Source organism: Homarus americanus, unplaced genomic scaffold (assembly GCF_018991925.1).
Source record: "Homarus americanus isolate GMGI-L3 unplaced genomic scaffold, GMGI_Hamer_2.0 scaffold24922, whole genome shotgun sequence".
NCBI lineage: Eukaryota > Metazoa > Arthropoda > Malacostraca > Decapoda > Nephropidae > Homarus > Homarus americanus.
The window spans coordinates 2,335,233-2,358,193 of NW_024722610.1; positions in this window are offsets into that span (position 1 = coordinate 2,335,233).

Genomic DNA, 22,961 nt, shown 5'->3' on the forward strand with positions numbered 1-22,961 from the left:
ACCTAACCAAGCCTGATTAAACTAACCTAGTCAAACTTTAATCTAACATAACCAAGCTTAATTAATCTAACCAAATGATAATCTAACTTAACCTAACTTTCCCCCGTCTGTAATGTTAAGGGTGGTTAATCTTCAGGTGAAATAAGCTTTCTTATTGTCAACTCGAGAATTATCTGGTGTGTGTGTGTGCGTGTGTGTGTGTGTGTGTGTGTGCAGGGTGATTCATTATACTATGGAGATCTGGGTTAATGCAATACTGTCACCTCATTGGCTGATTGATGTGTCAGTACTTTATACACAGACCTTATAGAGGTTTGGGCAGGTAGTTCTGTTTATTTTAGGGTTAAATCGCCATCTTTATGAGAACGGTCACAGTTTGTCAGGACAGTCGCCATTTTCAGTCATTTATTTAACTGGGCAATCATCATTTACGGTCATTGGTTAAACATGTGTCAGGCTGGAGTCTTTCTTGTCTTCCCGTCCTTTCTTGACCTAAACTGTCAAGACTGCCGTCCTTCCCGTCCTTTCTTGACCTATACTGTCAAGACTGCAGTCCTTCCTGCCCGTCTCTGAGCTGGTAGGGATTGGATTCCGCTGGCAGTGAAATAACAATCACCGTTAACGTGTGTGTGTGTGTGTGTCTGTGTCTGTTTGTGTGTGTGTGTGTGTGTGTGTGTGTGTGTGTGTGTGTGTGTGTGTGTGTTTTTGCCGGGAAGTATGTCGACGGTGTGTGTTGAATATGTTTGTTTGTGTATGTGTTGACTGTGTGTATATGTTCGTTCATTGGTTAAATATTACTACATGTCAGATATATAACACAAATACATGGACAAACATACCGGTAGTCGGCAGGGAGGTACTACCACCTGGGAAGTTATTAGAAGCATAATGTGTCGTCTAATGGTAGACCCTGCTGCCGTATGGCATCACGAAAATTGTGACCAAGTCCCAGGTTGGGACTGCCTCATTTACACACAATTGCAGGGTCTCAATTGTTTCTCTTACTTTGACAACACAGCATACATGTTGTTTCTCACTCTTTATCTGTTTTATTTTTTCCATTTCTGTATTTATTTAAGGTCTGATTACCCCCCCTATCTCCCTCCCCCGGCCCCGATTTGGGTGAGTGACCCCTGCCTCGGTGGGCTAATCTCTAAAAAAAGTAAATGAATAAATAAATAAATAAATAAAATAACACCAAATACACGTTTTTTTTTTACATTTTCTTTTACAACATTTAAACGTAATACTAAATACTAATACTAAAACATCATTGTATTTTAACTTATTTACTACAATTTATATTATCGGTACCTACTTTTATTTATATTTTATCATTACTTTTTTAATTATGTTATGTATTATTATTATTATTATTATTATTATTATTATTATTATTATTATTATTTACATATATTATTATTATTATTATTATTATTATATTATTATTATATTATTATTATTATGAATTATATCCGTTATTAGTGAACGTGTCGGTGTGGAAGGGGGAGGGTAGAAGTGAGGGATGGGGGTGAGGGGAGAGGAGGGGTAGAAGTGAGGGATGGGGTGAGGGGAGGAGGGGTAGAGATGAGGGACACAGGGGTGAGGGGAGAGGAGGGTAGGGGAGGGAGGGATAGGGTGAGGGGAGAGAGGGGTAGGAGGGATGAGGGGAGGGGAGAGGAGGGGCAGGGGAGAGGGAGGGGTGAGGGGAGAGGAGGGTAGGAGTGAGGGGATGTAGGGTGAGGGGAGGGGGTAGAAGTGAGGGATGAGGGGAGGAGGGGTAGAGATGAGGGATGTAGGTGAGGGAGAGGAGGGGTAGGGAGGGATGTAGGGGTGAGGGGAGAGGGAGGGGTAGAAGTGATGTAGGGGTGAGGGGAGAGGAGGGGTAGAGATAGAGGGATGTAGGGGTGAGGGGAGGAGGGTAGAAGGGTGAGGGGATGGGGTGAGGGGGAGAGGAGGGGTAGAGATGAGAGGACAGGGGGTGAGGGAGAGGAGGGGAGAGTGAGGGGTAGGAGGGAGGAGAGATGTAGGGGTGAGGGGAGAGGGGAGTGAGGGATGTAGGGGTGAGGGGAGAGGAGGGGTGAGGGATGTAGGGAGGGGTAGGGGGGATGTAGGGGAGGGGAGAGGGGAGAGAGAGGGATGGGGTAGAGGAAGAGATGAGGGATGGGGTGAGGGGAGAGAGGGGTAGGAGTGAGGGATGTAGGGGTGAGGGGAGAGGAGGTAGAGATGAGGGGAGAGGGAAGAGGGGAGGGGTGAGAGAGGGGGAGGAAGTGAGAGAAAGAGGAGGAGAGAGAGGGGAGTGAGGGGGATGTAGGGGAGGGAAGAGAGGGGGGTAGGGAGGAGGATGGGGTGAGGGGGAGGAGGGGATAGGGGAGGAGGGATGTAGGGGTGTAGAGGGGAGAGAGAGAGGGTAGGGAGGAGAGGATGTAGGGGGGGAGAGGAGAGAGGGGTAGGAGAGGGGAGGGGTGAGGGGAGAGGAGGGGTAGGGATGAGGGGATGTAGGGGTGAGGGGAGAGGAGGGGTAGAGATGAGGGATGTAGAGGGGAGGAGGAGGGAGAGGGGTAGGTGAGAGGAGGGATGAGGGATGTAGGGTGAGGGGGAGGGGTAGAAGTGAGGGATGTAGGGTGAGGGGAGAGGAGGGGTAGGAGTGATGGGAGAGGAGGGGTAGAGTGACGGGCGTGAGTAAGCAGATGTGACGGCCATTATATAAATTAGATTTCTTATTTGATTCCCAGAGGACATCGTTACCATATATGGCAATGTGAATAACTTAAGGAACAATAAATTTTCCTTAACTTAACCTTTTTTTTTAACTTAACCTAATTTTATGTAATCTCACTTAACCCAACTTAACCATAATAGTCTAAATTACTCAAACGGTACAGTATCGTAACGTACGTGCGTGTGTCTGGTTTATCCAAGTGGTACCTTATGATTAAGTGACATATTTTTAAGTGGCACTTCATCCCTATATGTTTGAGTATTCTTAGTGGCACCTTATTTTAAAGTGGCATCCAATATTTAAGTGGCACCTTATAATAAAGTAGCACCCATTATTTAAGTGATAATTTCCCCTTAAGTGGTTGGTTTATCTAAGAGGTACATTTAAGTAGCACTCATCCTTAACTACTAGAATACAAGATATATAGGTATAACAAGTTAAGAAACAAAATATCAGTCGAGAGTTAATAATAAAACATAATTACAAAATTTATTCTCCGTTTTATTTGTGTATTTATATAAATTTATTTTCGTCTTTCAGGTGAGTGTTATGACGTAGACTACTCGAGCTATGACGTCACCAGGTATCTATGACGTCACGTGAGTGTGTTTATTGGCTTTGGCTTGTCATTCATTTGTTGGTGTCTCAATGACGTCACTGCTGTTGCCATACTAAGTTTTGTAAATATTTTTTTTTCTACAAATTTAGCATTAGACAATTTTTTTTTGGTATTTCATATTAACACAAATTGAACTAAAAACTACAAACAAATAATATCATTAAAACAATATCTCTTACGGGTGATAAAACATGTTAGACAAATAAGAAAAGGAAGAGGTGTTATGATGATTAAACGCAGCCCAACACACACACACATGCATGGCCGTGAGTGCCTGGGGGCGTTCCTCCTCAGCCCGGGGTAGCTTCTTCACGAACGTAAACAAACAAGAACTCGGCAGAGGAACGTGTCGGATGCGGTAATACAGGAACGTTTTTGTCACCCGTTTTCTTTTCGCTTTGTTTATCTTTTCGTCTCGGAGGGGGTGACCACACACCTCCTCCTCTTCCTCCCCCTGACACTGCTGACTCCACCTACTGACCTCCCCCACACACCCTCCACCTCCTCCACACACTTCTACTCCTCCCACCACACACATCTACCCCCACCACACCCTACACCTCCCCCACCCACATCTCCCCCACACACCCACACCTCCCCACACCCTACACCTACACCCCTACACCTCCTCCACACACTTACACTTCCACACACTTTTGCCTACTGCACACACTACCACACACTTACATTTCTCACACACTGCATACTCTTTTATTAATATCACACTCTCTACACATCACGAACATCACCACTACAGATATAGACACACCATGTTCAGATACCTGCTACAGTGAGGTGTTAAATGGATCGACGGTGGGTGGGTGTAGTTGAAAATTTAACGTGGGTGTATATATAGGCGTGGCATTGACGTGTGTGTGTGTGTGTGTGTGTGTGTGTGTGTGTGTGTGTGTGTGTGTGTGTGTGTTCATTTCAAAATCGGTATATCTATAATATAATTTTCAGTTCTATAAATTTACCATAAACGTCTTCTCGACACACACACACACATACGCACGCACACACACACACACACATTCACACACACACACACACATACATACATACATACGCACACACAGGTTCCCAAAACTACCTATTGTTCATATAAATTTTGCCTAACTCTAAACCCCTGATTTTTTATTATTATTATTATTATTATTATTATTATTATTATTAGTAGTAGTAGTAGTAGTAGTAGTAGTAGTAGTAGTAGTAGTATGAGTAATAGTAATGTGCTATTATTATTAGTAGTAGTATTAGTATTATCATCGTCCACGGCAGGTGAGCCACAGGTGAACACAACAAGACCCACTACCTTATTATACAACAGGACAAGAACTGGCTGCGAGGGGACTGTAGCTCCTCCTTATGTAAGCCAACTAACCACCCGTTCCTGAAAGTTTGAGCAAGATGCGGCCTAATACGGCAACCACGGGATTATACCACTAATTGGCAACCAACCCATATTATCCCCCTCCCCCCACCCTCCTCCCATTACCTGTGGTCCTACTTATACAACTAGGTCATACTTATGGTCTTACTTATACAACTAGGTCATACTTAAGGTCTTACTTATAGAACGAGGTCATACTTATGGTCTTACTTATAGAACTAGGACTAGGTCATACTTAAGGTCTTACTTATACAACTAGGTCATACTTAAGGTCTTACTTATAGAACGAGGTCATACTTATGGTCTTACTTATAGAACTAGGACTAGGTCATACTTATGGTCTTACTTATACAACTAGGTCATACTTATGGTCTTACTTATAGAACTAGGTCATACTTATGGTCTTACTTATAGAACTAGGACTGGGTCATACTTATGGTCTTACTTATACAACTAGGTCATACTTAAGGTCTTACTTATACAACTAGGTCATACTTATGGTCTTACTTATAGAACTAGGTCATACTTAAGGTCTTACTTATACAACTAGGTCATACTTATGGTCTTACTTATACAACTAGGACTAGGTCATACTTATGGTCTTACTTATACAACTAGGTCATACTTAAGGTCTTACTTATACAACTAGGTCATACTTATGGTCTTACTTATAGAACTAGGACTAGGTCATACTTAAGGTCTTACTTATAGAACGAGGTCATACTTATGGTCTTACTTATAGAACTAGGACTAGGTCATACTTATGGTCTTACTTATACAACTAGGTCATACTTATGGTCTTACTTATACAACTAGGTCATACTTAAGGTCTTACTTATACAACTAGGTCATACTTATGGTCTTACTTATAGAACTAGGTCATACTTAAGGTCTTACTTATAGAACGAGGTCATACTTATGGTTTTACTTATACAACTAGGTCATACTTATGGTCTTACTTATACAACTAGGACTAGGTCATACTTATGGTCTTACTTATACAACTAGGTCATACTTATGGTCTTACTTATACAACTAGGACTAGGTCATACTTATGGTCTTACTTATACAACTAGGTCATACTTATGGTCTTACTTATACAACTAGGTCATACTTAAGGTCTTACTTATAGAACGAGGTCATGCTTATGGTCTTACTTATAGAACGAGGTCATGCTTATGGTCTTACTTATACAACTAGGTCATGCTTATGGTCTTACTTATACAACTAGGTCATGCTTATGGTCTTACTTATAGAACGAGGTCATACTTATGGTCTTACTTATAGAACGAGGTCATACTTATGGTCTTACTTATAGAACGAGGTCATACTTATGGTCTTACTTATAGAACTAGATCATACTTATGGTCTTACTTATACAACTAGGACTAGGTCATGCTTATGGTCTTACTTATAGAACTAGATCATACTTATGGTCTTACTTATACAACTAGGACTAGGTCATACTTATGGTCTTACTTATACAACTAGGACTAGGTCATACTTATGGTCTTACTTATAGAACTAGATCATACTTATGGTCTTACTTATACAACTAGGTCATACTTATGGTCTTACTTATACAACTAGGTCATACTTATGGTCTTACTTATAGAACTAGATCATACTTAAGGTCTTACTTATACAACTAGGACTAGGTCATACTTATGGTCTTACTTATACAACTAGAACGAGGTCATGCTTATGGTTTTACTTATACAACTAGATCATACTTATGGTCTTACTTATACAACAACAGGGTCTTAGATAGTGTGTGTGTGTGTGTGTGTGTGTGTGTGTGTGTGTGTTTTGGACAGGTTTAAAACGAATTTGTAATAGTATAAGACTCAATAGATTTAGAAAGTTTAGCTGTGTCTGTTAAGAGAGAAAACGTTTTTCTATTTATTTCGTTTGTTGTCAGGGAATGATGAAAGAGTGCCAGTGTCAATGGGAGAGTGGCAGTACCAGTGGGAGAGTGGCAGTACTAGTGGGAGAGTGTCAGTACCAGTGGGAGAGTGCCAGTGTCAATGGGAGAGTGGCAGTACCAGAGTGGCATGGGGAGAGTGCTGCACCACAGGGGAGAGTGGGTGGCACCAGGAGTGGCAGTACTTAGGGAGAGCAAGCTAACAGGAGAGCAGTGCTGGGAGAGTGGCACCAGGAAGAGCAGGCACGCAGTGGGAGAGGCTGGCACGTGGGGAGAGGACAGGCCAATGGGAGAGTGGCAGTTACCAGGGAGATGGCACGCAGGGAGAGTGGGCACTAGGGAGGAGCACAGTGCTGGGAGAGCAGCACCAGGGAGAGTGGGAGAGTGTTACACGCGGGAGAGACAGCTAGTGGGAGAGTGCCAGGTTACTGGGAGAGGAGGGAGAGGTTGGCACCAGGGAGAGCAGGTCAATGGGAGAGGCACCAGGGAGAGGCAGCACGCAGGAGAGTGGCAGCACAGGGAGAGCTATGTCAATGGGAGTGGCACTCAGTGAAGAGTGGGCAGCACTAGGGAGAGTGTGGTTTAGTGGGAGATGCCAGCAAGCCAATGAGAGTGGCAGTAATATGAGAGTGGCAAATTAGTGGGGAGAGTGGCAGTACTAGTGGGAGAGTGGCAGTACTAGTGGGAGAGTGCCAGTGTCAATGGGAGAGTGGCAGTACCAGTGGGAGAGTGGCAGTACTAGTGGGAGAGTGTCAGTACTAGTGGGAGAGTGTCAGTACTAGTGGGAGAGTGCCAGTGTGAGTGGGAGAGGCTCCAGAATGCCACTTGTTCGGTGCCAAGAGGCTAGCCCTACGTACGTATCCATTCTAACTTTGCGCAGCGATCATGTATCCGTGTGTGTGTGTGTGTATGTGTGTGTGTTTGAAATCCAGCGTGTGAAGCAAATCAATATCTACGCTCTCTTAAGTGTCGCAACCACTACCACTTGCAACCACTTTCACCTCCACCTGCAGCCATTTACACCGCCATCTGCAATCACCTACACCGCCACCTGCAATCACCTACACCATCACCACAACTACTTGCAGCCACTTTCACCGCCACCTGCAGCCACCTACACCGCCACCTGCAATAACCTACACCACCACATGCAATGTAACCCAGGCGAGATTTCTCTTTCGTTTTTTAGTTGCGTCTTTGCGTCATTATCTTGATTCTGAACTTATAATTTGCGTCATTATCTTGATTCAGACCTTACGATTCACATCACCACACTTAACGACTCTGGATATCCCTCCACCACCTTTACGATTCTGATTGGAAGCCCACCATTGTGATTCCGGGGTAGGGGAGAAGGGCGGGGGGGTGGGGGGGGGCACTTGATTCCTGATTCTGAGCCCGTGATTCCTCGTGGATGGACTAATTAAGCACCGAGACAGGTGGGCTGGCCTGGCCTGATCACCTGTGTCCCATTCACTCATTCTTTATGGTGTTGAGAAGTCCTGGATTGCAGAATGAATGAGGTTGACTCGGGTTTGAATAGTAATCAGTCCGATAACAACTGGTGATTGGATACAACAATGATGATGATAATAATAATACTACTACTACTACTAATAATAATAATAACAACAATAGTACTAATAATAACAAAGACAACAACAACAACACTCAGGTAAATAAACAAAAAGGTGTAACTATGTTGGATTGTGACCGTCGCTCCTCAAGGCAGGTAAGCCAATGTAGGTTTAGTTGATGACATAATCTTGAAGGCGGCGTGGGCGGGGGAGAGGCCGTGGGTGTGGCTGGTGACATAACCATGGGCATGTGGGCGTGATGAGGAAGGAGAGCCACCATATAAGAGTACAGTGAAACCTCCATATACAGGACTCTCTCTATATATAATCCGTTGCATGGGTTTTTTTTACTTCTAATGGGCCCTCGATATAAGGGATTTTGTATATATATTTTTCGTTAAATAGAAGTTTCACATCTAACCGACCCTCGATATAACGGACTTTCCTCCCCGTAGCTCCGTTAAATAGGGGTTTCACATCTAACCGACCCTCGATATAACGGACTTTCCTCCCCGTAGCTCCGTTAAATAGGGGTTTCTGCATAGTGAGTGAGATTGTCTTGGAGGAAGTGTAGGTGTGGCGTGGGAAGTGCTTACTCACCTGTCCATATTACCTGCCTCACCTTTGCCCGCTACCTCTATTGTTAACCCTGGCCACACCAGACTGTGGGGCCCAGGGAGATTATCATTTGTGTCTGTTTATATGCAGTTGTGTGGATGTTTTACTTCCTTACTTGCATCCGTATTTGCTTGGTGTGTGTGTGTGTGTGTGTGTGTGTGTGTGTGTGTGTGTGTGTGTGTGTGTGTGTGTGTGTGTTATAATAATAATAATAATAATAATAATAATAATTAACGGTTTATTGAAAAAGTTCTGCAGCCCGAGGCTGAAAATATACATAAGACAAAAAAGACTTATTACATACAAAGACACGGGGTGGGTGTGTCGTTTAGCAAAAGCTTTCATTACTAAAAGGCGAAGGAACATGAATTGAACATACAATTTATTATAGTTTGCAGTTGATGGCCCGGGCTGGTGTCTTGCCATACTGTGTGAGGTCACGTAGGCCACGTGGTTCAGTAACTCGTCCGTAGATGTTGACACGAAGAACCTCACCAGGTGGTGTGGTGTTCACCTGGTATAAACAACTTAACACATAGACTTTGATGAACCTTGAGACATACTGTATATAGGTTCAGTAGGTTGTTGTTCAAAGGCCTGATTTTGAGTATGTGAAGGTCACAGGTCACGGATGAAAGGTCACCCACCTAGCTAGCGGGAGTTTTTACTATGATGGTTGTTGGGCATATCTCTCTCTCTCTCTCTCTCGTGTGAGGGTACAATACTCATTACTCTTCATAGTTTGTGTGTCATTCCGGAGTATAAACACACGAAGATAATGTTTATAGTTTGTGTCTTTACTTAAGTCTAAACAAATCAAACTGAAACACCCGATAATGTATATAGTCGGTCGTGGTGGGGTATAAACACGCCCATTTCAGTATTGTGAACGACCTCAGGTATCGGTATAATCTCCCGATTTAAACCCGGGATGATGAGGGGGTCGTCTGTGTGTCAGTCCTCTTTATTGCTTGAAGTTACTTGATGTTGAATTAATGTGAACCACCAGTAAGAAAGACTCCCTAGATATACTGTTTGTCTCTGATGTTTAAGAGTGTGTGTGTGTGTGTGTGTGTGTGTGTGTGTGTGTGTGTGTGTGTGTGTGTGTGTGTGTGTGTGTGTGTGTGTGTGTGTGTGTGTTTCCTTTTCCTCATATGTCTGGGTAAATGATAAACAGGTAGAAATAGTAGAAAACAAAATAATGGTAATAGGCGACACACACACACACATATGACCTTCAACAGCACACACAGTCAGGATCCTTTATTAACACGCCCACCTGTGACCTGTGTCAGGTATACGCATTAATCTTGTGTTATTGACAACAGTAAAAAGATCATAGGCCACAGTTTGCCCTCCCTTAACCTCTTGACCTTATACTGAAGGTCATGGGAAAAAACCTTGGTGAACCCCCATAGAGAACACACTGGTGGTACAGGGTTCATTGCTGGTTCATGTCCTGGGGCACTCCCAATCCATCTAACTGTGAATGGTACCTGACATTACAGTTGGGGAAGTGAAGGTAGTCGATTACAGTGCCGGCCATACTGTAATCAAGGTGTCATGTCCCGACTGTTTCCAATGGACCGTCACGTCAGGCCTATGGGATCAACCTGCACTCTCTCTATGGACACCCTGAACCAGAGCTTGTTCAACATGTTATCGTCACGTATAAGAAACATGAAGAGTTAACCAGTTTACGAGAGAGAACCAGACAGGTTTATTCAGACAACACACAATTAGGCGGGTTGATAAGAGGTGCAGTGTGGGGTGCGGGCGTCAAGTGGTAACAGTGTCGTTGATCAGAGGTGGGGGGGAGGTCGTCCCTGGAGTCATAGAGACGTGAAGTGGAGACAACACCTGACGTCTTTTCACCTGTTGTGGATTGTAGCGGTGTAGACCTTGTGGCCGAGGGAGGGTTTACCTGCAGGCGTGGTTGGCAGTGGTCCTAGTGCCAGTGCCAACGCCTAGTGCCACTCCTGGGGTCTGTGACGCTCATTCTCCTCCTCCTGCTGCTGCTGTTGTTACTGCTGAGAGAGAGAGAGTATGTGTGTGTGTGTGTGTGTGTGTGTGTGTGTTGGACATATCTGCCTCTCTGTTTACAAACCTGCCAAACATACGTGTTATCTCTCCCACCACCACCATCATCACCCCCACCCCCATCATCACCCCACCCCCCACCCCACCCCTCCTCCTCCTCCACTTCATCACCTCCACCACTCAACTCTCAACCCTCACCCATCCTTTGTCATCTCCATCTTCCCTCATCTTTCACCTCCATTCCTCCTTCTTACCCTCCTCCTCCACTTCATATCCACCTCCCACGACCATCAATTTCCTTTCCCATTTTCTTCCCCTCTCACCCCTCTTATATTCCTCTCTCTTCCTTCCTCCCCTCTCTCCTTCCTCCTTCCCCTCTCTCCCCTCCTTCCCCCCCCCCCATCAGAGACACAGTAAAGTCCTCCTCATCTGGTAGTACCTTAGAATTGAAATTTCTGTCTGGTCTATATTTAGCGCTCCCCTGCGCTTTGTCCCTGATGTGAGGAGTAGGGGAAAGTGAGCTGGGAGGTAGAGAGTGGTGATAGTCGAGAAGGGAGTGAAGAGTGAACTTCAAGAGTGAAAGTGAGGTTGAGAGAGAGAGAGAGAGAGAGAGAGAGAGAGGAGGGTTAAGGAAAGAGTGAGGGGTGAGATACAGACATAACAAGTTGTGTTTTGTGGTGTCTGGTGGGGGAGTGAGGTGTTGATGAAGGGGGGGGAGGGGGGGAAGGGGGAAGGGAGGCAAGGGAAGGAAGGAAGGGAGGGGTTGGGGCTGGACAGGGGTGAATTGGTGTTAACTCTTTTAATTGCTTAGACTAAGTTAGACTGTCCATTACTGGGCTGGACTATACTAGAGTGGATTAGACTGGCGTTTATGAGAGTGTACTGACTGGGTGCGTACATTGACAGGCTGCGTGTCTCATTTTCGCCAATGTGGATGTGTGTGGGTATATGTGGATGTGTGTTGGTATATGTGCATGTGTGTGGGTATATGTGAATGTGTGTGGGTATATGTGCATGTGTGTGGGTATATGTGAATGTGTGTGGGTATATGTGCATGTGTGTGGGTATATGTGGCTGTGTGTGGGTATATGTGTGTGGGTATATGTGCATGTGTGTGGGTATATGTGCATGTGTGGGTATATGTGGTTTGTGTGTGGGTATATGTGCATGTGTGTGGTATATGTGCATGTGTGTGGGTATATGTGCATGTGTGTGGGTATATGTGAATGTGTGTGGGTATATGTGCATGTGTGTGGGTATATGTGGATGTGTGTGGGTATATATGGACATGTGGATGGTGTGGATATGTTATGGACTTGTACAATCATGATGTGGAGTGATTAGGTTCACTCTTCCCCTTTGTTCCACCTCCTCTTTCTCTCCCCTTCTCTTCTCCACTCTCCCTTCCCTCTCTTCCCTCTACCTTTCTCCCCCTAATTCTCCCCTCCTCCCTCTCCTCCTCTCCTCCTCTCCTCCTCTCTCCCTCTCCCCCTCCCCCCCTCTCTCTCCCCTCTCCTTCCCCTCCTATTGATCACCCTGCAGTCTCATCAATACGGTAGTGTCTGGGCTGATCTACTCCTCCTCCTCCCCTCTTCTTCTTCTTCTTCTTCTTCTTCTTCTTCCTTCCCGCTTTTTGTTCCTTCTACCTTCCTCCTCCTTTTTCACCCCTCTTCCTTCTCATTTCTTCACTCCTCCCTTTTCTCCTTTCTCTTCATTTTCTCTTCCTCCTCAAGTTTCTATCCCACCTCTTCTTTCTCTCATTTCTCCTCTCCCTTTCCTCCTCTTCCTGTCCTCCTCAACTTTCTTCCCACCTTTTCTTTCTCTCATTTCTTCCCTCCCCCCCCCCTCCTTCTGGTGTGGGTGTGAGTGAGAGTGGACACCCAAGTGGTTGTGTGGTAGTTACAGGTAAGAGTCCCCGAGAATAAGAACTAAGGGGCAGGTAAAGGGAAGACCCGACCCATGGGGAAAGTAGGGAGAAGACCTGACCCATGGGGAAGATGAGAATGGGTGAGGGGAAGAATTAATTTGAGGATTCTAGGACAAGGGGAAGAGACTGAGAGGTTCAGGGAGAAGAGAGGGGATTATGAGGTTGAGGGGAGGTGTGGCAGGGGATTGGGGTGAGGCAGTGAAGTTTGACAGGGGATTGGGGTGAGGCAGTGAGGATTGACAGGGGATTGGGGTGAGGCAGTGAAGTTTGACAGGGGATTGAGGTGAGGCAGTGAAGTTTGACAGGGGATTGAGGTGAGGCAGTGAGGATTGACAGGGGATTGGGGTGAGGCAGTGAGGATTTACAGGGGATTGGGGTGAGGCAGTGAAGTTTGACAGGGGATTGAGGTGAGGCAGTGAGGATTGACAGGGGAATGGGATGGTGCAGTTAGGTGTGGCAGTGAAGTTTGGCACGATCCCACATGTTCACAGGTAAAAGGTGTGGCACTACTACGGCACCCATACATCCTATACAGTCTTTCTGGCATGGCACCCTACCCATACGACAGAGGGGAGGGGAGGGGAGGGGAGGAGGTAGGCATGATACCCATACGGCAGAAGAGCAAGGCGTGGCACCCAGCAGAGAGGCACCCCGCGGCGTGAGCTTTCCCAACAGAGTGTGGCACTGTGCCCACCATCTGATGCTGTTTACTACACAAACTACTCTCACCGGTGCTTCCGATTATCTTGTAAACTCATTAGTGCCCCTCACCACGTGTTGCCCTGAGGTGAGGTGAGGTGAGGTGAGGTGAGGTGAAGTGAAGTGAGGTGAGGTGAGGTGAGGTAATAAAGACTGATCAAGGATAACTTATGTTACCACTAAACAGATGCGAAAGTGAATAAAAGTGTGTGTGTGTGTGTGTGTGTGTGTGTGTGTGTGTGTGTGTGTGTGTGTGCCTGGCTGGCTCAATTTAAACAGCACTTTACGAGGTGTTAACAAGATAGGACTTTAAACCAGCCTCGAGATTAGTTTGCTTTAGAGGGAAATAAACCAACACTGGAAATTAAGTTTATTTTTATGTTAGTTTGATGTTAAAGAGGAAAAAAAGTTATCTGGAGTGTAAGTTGTGTTTAAAGCAATGTTTTGATTTATTATTATTATTATTATTATTATTATTATTATGGTGAATTCTCTAAGCTAAGTTAACAGGGTTCTTCTGGTGACTGTGTTAGTGATATTTACCTGGTGACCTTAACGGGGCTGCTGTGGGGGGTACAGCGGCGGCTTCTGTTTCCTGGTAACCGCTTGGTGAACTAGTAGCACTTGTTGTAGTTTTGCTTGTAGTTTCATGCCAGTGACCTCGTCTAGATAGGGTCACTGCTTTGACCTCATCCGTGAAGGTTTATAATACTATTGACCTTATCTGTGTAAGCTTATTATACTATTGACCTTATCTGTGTCGGTTTATCCATTGACCTCTCTTAAGTAAAGTGACCCACTGACCTATGTGTTCAGTGTACGTTGGTGTTAATGTTATGCCAGATAGTCAGGATGTGGATGGCGCAGAGACAAAGGTCAATTATTGGGATGATCTTTTAACGCGGCTTACGGGTTAATTGGGTCAGAATTCTAATAGGATTCAACCTAACCTAACCTAACCTAACTGAACCTTTAATATAAATACCCAATTACGTCTGGGATCAATTCGTACTTACCTTCACAACTCATCTACTAAAATTGGAAAGCACCCCTAATCCAATTCATGTGATCAGATTAAGACTGGGCCCCTAATCTTAAGGGTTAGATCAGATTTAGGGGCCGATTAAGACCCTCTGAACCTAGGCAACCTTGAACCGCTACAGTGACTCAAAGAAGAGCTGTGTTAAGTGTGATTGAAAGTGTAGAGTGAGTGAGGTCTTTGTCTTGGTTCATCCCCAGGGAAGACTTATTTAAGACCCCGGGCGTTCTCGTCTCGTGTTTACAGTAGCGTCTTTCTTCTGGTAGTTTAAGGTGGGGGTGAGGGTGGATGATAGAGTTGAGGGTATGGGTAAATGGCATTGGGTGTGGGTGAAGGATGAGGGTGGGTGATGGGTGAGTGTGGGGGGGGGGGAATTCGTAGTTGATTCGCTTGTGTGATGGGTTTAATGTAGCAAGCAAACGTTCTCTCTCTCTCTCTCTCTCAAGTATCCAATTCTCCAGTTAATTACCTAAAACAGAAAGTCAAATCACAGGAGATAAATTAAACCATCTCTTAAAACTGACTAATGATGGCCACAGAATCCTGATGGTTTAGGAGTCTACACTATGTGTGTGTGTGTGTGTGTGTGTGTGTGTGTGTGTGTGTGTGTGTGTGTGTGTGTGTGTGTGTGTGTGTGTGTGTGTGTGTGTGTGTGTGTGTGTGTGTGTGTGTGTGTGTGTGTGTGTGTGTGTTCAGGCAAGGCAGGCGGGGGAACATAAGCATGTGTCGGGAGAGCTCATCATACTTCCACGAGGTGTCAGATACCACCCTTACACCCCTACACCACCCCTCCCTCACCCCTCCTCACCCCCTCTCCCACAAGTCCCTTCCCCAATTCCTCACCTCCTCCTCCTCCACTTCCTTCCCTACTCCGCCACCCTCCTCCCTACACCCTCTCCACCACCTCCCCTACTCTCTTACCCCCCTACATTTCCTCCTCCTTCTCCCTCTCCCCCTCCTCCACTTCCTCCTTTATCGCTCCACACCCTCATCCTCCTCTCTCCGCTGACTTTCTCCACTTTCTCCACACTCCCCCACCCTCATTTCCTCCCCACTACGTTATCCCTCCCCCTCATCTCTCACACCCTTATCCTCCTTCCTCTTTTTTCCTCTCACATTGCCCTCTCTACTCCACTCTCCTCACCACCTCTCTCCTGTCCCTCTCCGGTCCACCGTGGAATATGTTGATGTGTTGACAGCTGATGGTGTTGTTGTTGTCGTCGTCGTGTCGTCTGGATACAGTGTTGCCACGTTGTGTTGATGTTAACAGCTGATGTTGTTGTCGTCTGGATGCAATGGTGCCAATTTGTGTTGACGTTGACGGCTGATGTTGTTGTTGTTGTTGTCGTCTGGATGCCCTTGTTACCACGTCTTGTTATGGCGTCGTCTGGGTTGCACCGTGTTGTCACTCTTGGTATAGATAAGAACGCCTCTAACTGCTCGACTTGAAACTAAACCACGAAAACAATATCTAAAATGACATCCAAATAGAGGAACTAGAGAAATACTGAAAATATATACTGTACAATAATAAAATAAAATAAATTTGACCGTATAATTAGGGATGAAGAGACAACGGTGGAGAATTATTGAGGGTAGGGGGTGCAGGGGAGGTAGGGGGGGGGGAAGAATTAAATTAAAAAGCTGTGATGTAAAAGATTCTGGGAAGGTTGGTAGTTAAGACAGCCCAGAAACGTGTTGGGGTAGAGGGCCGTGGTCGCCAACCCTCAGACATGATAATAGCACCTGGATTGATTGATTGATTGATGAATGGATGAATATTTATCGTACTAAAGTGTTTGTGGATCCATCTTCTCGTAATACCATTTAGGATAACAAAGTCAGCCTAAAATCGTTGTCGTTAAAGGGTTAAATCATAGTCGTCAAAGGGTTAAATAATTATATTCAAAGGGTTAAATAACAGTCGTCAAAGGGTTAGATTGGTGTCGTTAAAGGGTTTGATCACCGTCGTCAAAGGGTTAAATCATCGTCGTCAAAGGGTTAGATCATCGTCGTCAAAGGGTTAAATTACATAACATCTGTGTAATCTTGACTCTTATCATCCCAGTTCTCACCACAAACACTTACATTGTTTACTCGTGAACTGTTTTTTACATTGTTTACTCGTGAACTGTTTGGTGTGGCAGGTTCGTACTCCAGATGCACTCAAAGGGAATCAGTAAGCGTACGAGTATATTTTAGCTTTCAGGCTCGACCTTCTCTCTACCATAAATGTACTCATACTTACGTCAGCTCTGTGTGTGTGTGTGTGTGTGTGTGTGTGTGTGTGTGTGTGTGTGTGTGTGTGTGTGTGTGTGTGTGTAGGTAGTTACTATGTAGGTAAGTTGGGTACCTTACATGCAGCCAGTGGGGGTGGGGCGGGGTTGTGTCAGGGTAGTTAAGACCCATGGTTAAGATGCCACTTAGATATACGAGACGTTTTATGGTTCCTCCATCGTCCACTACCACTGCCTCCCCACCCCATCCACTCCCCACCCCATCCACCTACCTTACTCCCTTCCCCTCTCACCCACCCCTATCCACTCCCCACCCAGGGAACGTTTGTTGCTCTCTCCAACGTTTGTGGGGGACGTTTAATTTTGTCGTGTTTCTGTCTTCTTCTTTTTCTTCTTCTTTCCTATCTCCTCTTCCTTCCCTATCCCCGTCTCCTCCTTCCTAACTCCCTTTAATTCCTATCTTCTCCCCATGTTTCTCTTTATGCCTCTCTCCTCTTCTTCCTCTTTACTATCCTCTCCATCGTTTTTCATCCTATCTCCTCCCCTTCCTCTTCCTATCTCATCCCTCTTCCTATCTCTTCCTCCTCTTCCTATTTCATCCCTCTTCCTCCTCTTCCTATCTCTTCCTCTTCCTATCTCTACCTCCTCTTCCTCACGCCTCTACCTCCTCTTCCTACCTCTACCTCCTCTTCCTCACGCCTCATCGTCTTTCCTCTTCCTCGTCCTTCCTCCTCTTCCTCACACCTCTGCCTCCTCTTTCTCACGCCCCTATCTCATCTACCTCCTCTTCCTCACCCTTCCTTCCCCTACCTCACACTTCCCCCACCTCCCTAACCCATCTACCCCCCCCTCCCTATCTTGCTCCCTTACCCTCCCTCTACCCTCATACGACCCCCCCCCCCTTACCCCTAACCCCATTCCTAGCCCTGAGATTGTACCCTCATTAGATACGTCCCCATAAGTACCAGTTAAGGGACAGAAGTTAACCTACGACCCTTATGAGAATACTTGGACAGGTTGGCTACGTTGTGTAATGAAAGATTTATCGTAAGGTTAAAAAAAAGATTCGAAATGACATTAAAATTACACTTGAGAGACTTAATTAGATACTGTTTGTTTTTAGATTTTGACTTACGAACACTATGGGAATCTATCTACCTGGTTAAAGTGTGTCAGTGAAGTGTTTCTTTAAGGGCCTTGTTAGTGTCAAAGTGTCACTAATCCGACATGGCTTCGAGACTCCGCTGAGTATGGGACGGGGGTGGTGGATAAATTAACTTACGAGGTCATGAGAGTTCCTCCTCAGGTTAAGTGTGTCGTGAAAGTGCTTCGTTAAGTGTGTTGTTGATGTCTAGAGGTAATTGGTCTCTCTCTCTCTCTCTCTCTCTCTCTCTCCCAGTGCCTATATGTCTAACTGTATATCTTTATCTATATATATATGTATCTATCTATGTATGTATGTATCTATTTATCTATCTATATCTATATATCTATCTATCTATCTATACCATACTGCAGTAACTATCAGGCGCCGCCTCAGCGTCTGATGATGTCACGACCAGCGTATTGACGTCACCCCCCCTCTTCCCCCTCCCCCCCCTCTTTCCTCCCGACCCTCCAAACAGACCCGGATGATGGTGGTGCAGTGTGGTGGTGGTGGTAATGGGTGGGGGTGATAGTGGTGATTGCTATTGGTTGGTGGTGGTGATAGTGGTGATTGCTATTGGTTCGTGGTGGTGGGTGGTAATAGTTGTTGTTGGTGGTAGTTGGTGTTTTAGTGTGTGGTATATGGCAGTGGTCATAGAAATAATGTGTGGTAGTTAGGATCGTGGTGGTGGTGAAAATAGTGGTATGAGATGGTGGTGATACAGTGTGATGGTGGTGATACAGTGTGGTGGTGGTGGTGGTGGTAGGTGAAAGGGAAAGGGGGTGATGATAGAGACAGGTAAGGGGGGGTAAGTAGAGGGAGAAAAGGGTCACAAGATGTATGGGAAGGGGGTAGAGAGGGCAAGGATAGGGGAAAGGGTAGTAGGTAGGTAGACGGAGCATACGACCTTGACTTGATCGTACAGTAGTGACGGATAGAAGGGTGGGGGGGATGCTGAAATAGGGAGGTCGTGGTGTGTGACGGGCGTGACGGCGTAACAAACAGACGTGACGCTGATGTGGTGATCTTGGTGAGAGGGTGACACTGTGTTGGGGGTGTTCTCAAGTACGTTGGTTCGATGTAATACTTACTGACACCACTGAGGGTTGACCTCACTACACCACATGGGCATGAGCATAATTAATAATAATAATAATAATATTAAATGTATCGGTAATATTCAACATGAAAGTTATGACAATGATCACTTAATTTATACAAGTTACAATTATTATTTTTTTATTTTAAACAAACCATTGTTACGTTCGGACCAAGGTTAGGTAGTGTGTGTGTGTGTGTGTGTGTGTGATAGTATGGTGTGGTGTAGTAGCCAGGGTGGAGGTCAAAGCCAGTGGGAACGATTTTCAGCTGGCAACGTCCTCGAGAGCCGTATAGTACACAAAACGTTCTCTGGGCCTGGGTGGATTTAGTCTCTCTTGATCAGACTCTACGTACCGAGTCAATCACCCCAGATCAGACTCTACGTACTGAGACGGTCTCCCCAGGTCAGACTCTACGTACTAAGACGGTCTCCCCAAGTCAGACTCTACGTACTTCCAAGGTCATACTCGATGGCTGGGTCTGTCTGAGTTCTTTCCGGTACGCGGGTCAGCGGGAGAATAATTACAAGGATTTAGAGTAAGTGGTCGCGTCAAGTTCCAACGTTAGATTGTAGGGTACGGCTGTGTCCTCAGACCAACTGTGCCACGAGGCTTGTTTGTACACCGGACTTGTGGGATAACAGCAAGACCCCTTAATGGTACAGCAGTGGGTTAGCGGAACCACCAAGACCCCTTAATGGTACAGCAGTGGGTTAGCGGAACCACCAAGACCCCTTTATGGTACAGCAGTGGGTTAGCGGGACCACCAAGACCCCTTTATGGTACAGCAGTGGGTTAGCGGGACCACCAAGACCCCTTTATGGTACAGCAGTGGGTTAGCGGGACCACCACATCTCTTTTATAGTACACAGCAGTGGGTTAAGGGACTACTAAGACCATGAGGAAAGGCAGTGTTGAATTCCACCAGCACCCTTTATGGTACAGCAGTGGGTTAAGGGACCACCAAGCACCCTTATGGTACACAGGTGAAGGAAGGAAACCGCACCCCTCTATGGTACAGCAGTGGGGTTATGGAACCACCAAGCACCCTTTTATGGTAGCTAGCAGGGGTTAGCGGGGACCACCAAGACCCCTTTATGGTACAGCAGGTGGGGTTAGCGGGGGGCTACCAAGACCCCTTTATGGTACAGCAGTGGACCACGGGCGTAGAGACCAGTGTGGGCCGGTACACCTTATGAGTGAGGCGTGGAGGTGGCCGACAGGGTCACGGGTGAAAGGCGATATTACCCCGAGCTCAGTGACGTCATGCCAAGCTCATTATGCGGGCACCTGGTGAAGATCAGGTGAGTGGATAGTGAGAACAGGTGAGGGACAATGAAGACCAGGTAAGGGGTAGTGAGAACAGGTGAGGGACAATGAAGACCAGGTAAGGGGTAGTGAGGACAGGTGAGAGGATAATGAAGACCAGGTAAGGGGCATTAGGACCAGGTGAGATAATTAATGAGCCAGTTGAGATGATAGTGAGGACCAGGTGAGGGGATAATGAAGACCAGGTGAGGGGATAATGAGGACAGGTGAGGGGATAGTGAAAACAAGGATAGTGAGGTGTGAAGAGTACCATCAATATACCTTTACCTGTGTCTCTCACCTTGACCCAAATAGAATTACTTGCCTGTATTATATTTCATAGGCGTAATTTTCATGTTATATTTGACTTAAAAGGTTGTTAAAGGCATTACCCCCCCCCCCTGTAGTCCACCGTAAAGTTAATCCAGCTGAGTTAATGTTGTTGGTTAGTTAGGGTTCCTGTGGTCAGCGCAGGTACCTTGTAATTATACCTGGAGTTCACCTGAGGGGGGATCCAAGGGGGGGTCATCTCTATCCCTCCCCCCTGATTCTACCTGGAGGACACGAACTCGACCTGATCAACCTGTTTGTCGACCTCTTGTTCTAAGTCGACCTGAAGGCGTGTGTGAAATTTATATATATATACAGTAAATGGATTATATATATTGTATACGATATTGATAGAGACGTGATAGAATATTTCTGAGAGGTTAAACCTGCCTTTGAGAGCATTTGATTAATAGGGTTTAATGTCCTTTCTGACCTGAGTTGTGGAATAATTTAAAAGTGAAGGATGGTTTTATTTTTTTCGAGTTAACGTTATTATTCTCAAGTTTAAGAAATAATTGCCATCTTACCGAAAGAATTGTCAACCTAATGAAATAATTAATTGTAAAATTAACGAAACCTTTCCCAAATTAACGAAAACGAAGACCATTTTTCCCCAAACTCACCTAATGAGCTCAGAGGATTACACAACATTTAGGTGTCTAGCAGACCAGGTGTACTAATAAGGTATAGTCCGCCCTAACCTGGCCTAACCTAACCTAACCTAACCTTGAAGAGATTCCCCAAGGTTCTCCTGAAGGCGTGAGTTGGTTCACCTGTGTTGGTTCCTGGAGTGTACTTGAGGTGGACAGGTTTTGAGGCATCATGGAGGGGAGCTGGGTGATGTGTGGAGAGTGTAGGATGGATGTTATTGTTATTAGTATTGTTATTGGTAGTGTTATTGATAGTATTGTTGTTGGCATTATTGTTAGTGTTGTTATTACTTTATTAGTAGTAGTAGTAGTATTGTTTTTTATTGTTATTATTTATTATTATTGTTATTATTATTGTTATTATTATTTATTGTTATTTTATTATTATTATTAAATGGTATCGTCTTGTGTTTGAGGTACGCGTCTTGCTCAGGCGGACAGGAGGTCTTGTGAGAAAGTGGTGAGAAGGAGGGGGAAGAAAGGAGGGGAGGCAGGGGGGGGGAAGAAAGGAGGAGGAAAGAGGAGGGTGGTATGGAAGGGGTGTTTAGTTCAACATCTTTATTGACATGATAGGAGAGATAACAACAGTTGTGGCCCAATAGGAATGATTAAGTCAGGTCAGGTGATGGCACTGAGTATGCTGTTATTATTTACTGAGGGGGTAGGGGGAAGAAGATGAAGTAGGAGGAGGGAGAGAGAGAGAGATTAATGAATATGGTTTCGTCATTGGTACAGATTTTGTGACCTCAGATTTTTTAGAGTCAGATTTCGACTTATTTTTTTTTTACCATGGTCGATTTTATTAACCTCTTTTTGGTTGTTTGTAGTGTGTGTGTGTGTGTGTGTGTGTGTGTGTGTGTGTGTGTGTGTGTAGTGGGTATGGAGCGGTGTGATTCTCGGTCGTGTGGTAGTGTGGTGGTCGTGTGGTAGTAGGACAGGTGAGGTTGGTTGGGTTGAGGGTGGATAGGTTGAAGGGATGTGGTATAACTATAGGCGTGTGTATGTGTGGTATTATTGTGGTATGAGGAGTGTGATTTGCTAGAGGTGGTGTGGTATTGGTGTGGTAGGAGGGCAAGTACGGGCGGCAGTGTTCACAAGGCCCTGGTAAATTATTGAGGCAGCCAGCATCGGACTGCCCCACCACCACCACTACCACCATCACTACCAGCTCTCACTCTTTAAGGGGATGGACCACAACTACCACCGCTAGAGAAGAGGAGGAGGAGGAAGAGGGAGAAGAAGGGAGCCTATGGGGGTAAAGGAGAGGAAAGGGGTAAGGAGAGACAACAGGACTTAAAGGGGGAGATGAGTGAGAAGGAAGGAGAGGAAGATAACATGGAGGAAGAGTTTGGAGAAGATGTGGAAGAGGAAGACAAAGAAGATTAAAAGCGTATGAAGGATAGATAACGAAACAGAATGGCGTGGGAATATAGATGTGAAGAATATTAGGAGGTAAATGGAGAGAGAGAGAGAGGGTGGGGGGTAAGGAACAGCAAGGAAGAGGAAAGGAAAGTCAAGAGAATGAATGAAACAAGGGGGGGAAGTAAAGGTGAGAGAGTAAATAAGAGAAGAGAGAGGGAAAGAGAGAGCAAGGGGAGAGGGAGTGGTAAGTGCAGTGAAGAGGGGATGTT